Genomic DNA, 1,534 nt, shown 5'->3' on the forward strand with positions numbered 1-1,534 from the left:
GCTTTTAAAATATCACTTGCATTTTTTGTATTTTCTCCATCTGTTGCTATAATCTTATGATATTTTGCTTCAATACACAACTCTTTCAATCATTGTCCCTCAAAAATTGATTGTCATGGTGGTGTTCTCTTCCCACTGTAACCATTTGATCCATCATCAAAAGGAGTTCTCTACCCACTCAACCCTGAATATTTAAAAGACGGACTGATGCTGAAGCTCCAGTACCTTGGCCACCTGATGCAAAGAGCCGACTCATTGGAAAAGACGCTGATCCTGGGAAAGATTGAGGGCAGGAGGAGAAGGGGGCAGCAGAAGATGGGATAGTTGGATGGCGTCACTGACTCAACGGACTTGAGTTTGAACAAACTTTGCTGCTGCTGCTGCTAAGTCGCTTCAGTCGTGTCCGACTCTGTGCGACCCCATAGACAGCAGCCCACCAGGCTCCCCCATCTCTGGGATTCTCCAGGCAAGAACACTGGAGTGGGTTGCCATTTCCTTCTCCAGTGTGTGAAAGTGAAGTTGCTCAGTCGTGTCCGACTCTTAGCGACCCCATGGACTGCAGCCCACCAGGCTCCTCCGTCCATGGGATTTTCCAGGCAAGAGTACTGGAGGGGGGTGCCATTGCCTTCTCCGGAACAAACTTTGGGAGATGGTGAAAGACAGGGAAGCCTGGTGTGCTGCAGCCCATGGGCTCTCAAGGAGTCAGACTTGACTGAGCCACTGAACAACCTTCTCAGACCCACTGAGCTAGCGATCCATTGTGTTCCTACATCATTACTATCTCTGGAGATTCTTTCTACATAGTATTCCTATTTATACTTGAAAAGAACTTTGAGATTTACCAAATAAAGAAAAGTCCCAAGAAGATAGACTTTAATCCATCTCATTAATTGTCATCCATTCACTATTCATTTGTTCGTCTAAACAGCACTAGTCAGATATCTCCACTGCGCCATGCAAGGCAGTTAGAGGTTGGTGGAAATCAGATCAACTCCTGCCCTCGGGAAGCTCATAGAATGAGAGAGAAAACCCCTGTGAAAGCAGCACTTGAACTAAAATTACAATGATACACAGAAGATTAATGTGGCCCCTGCACCAGGATGACATGTAAATTCATGAAGCATTCCATATTTTTGTAGAGCAACTATCGTCCAATTAAAAAAATAAAAATAAAATAAAATCTCTATCTGACCAAAAAAAAAAAAAGAGCTGTGGGGCAAAGAGCTATCCAGAATAAGTAGGGAAGAGAGCACAGAGGGAAGACAGATGAAGTCTGCTGAGGGAGGCGGAGAAAACTCCCAAGAGGTGTAGGGGTGGAAAGCTGAGACCTCTCCCTGCTCCATCTGCCATGTTAAAACTCCCCTCATCCCTGTGGTAGCTTCTCTTACACCTTATTCTTCTCTTCCTCCTCAGCCAGTTCCCTGGTGTATCTGGCATTTTGGGCCTTCTCTAAATAGCAACAATGTGATATTAACACTTTGGGCCTGCCAGGTGGCTCAGTGGTAAAGACCTGCCTGCTAATGCAGGAGTCTCT

The 1,534-nt window shown here is 45.6% G+C and overlaps 1 pseudogene; it reads left to right on the plus strand.

Moving 5' to 3' along the window:
• Positions 1 to 1,034: 1,034 nt before the first annotated feature.
• On the plus strand, positions 1,035 to 1,135 carry LOC138989010 (U6 spliceosomal RNA; annotated as a pseudogene).
• Positions 1,136 to 1,534: the final 399 nt, after the last annotated feature.

This window comes from Bos mutus, chromosome 8 (genome assembly GCF_027580195.1).
Source record: "Bos mutus isolate GX-2022 chromosome 8, NWIPB_WYAK_1.1, whole genome shotgun sequence".
Taxonomy (NCBI): Eukaryota; Metazoa; Chordata; class Mammalia; order Artiodactyla; family Bovidae; genus Bos; species Bos mutus.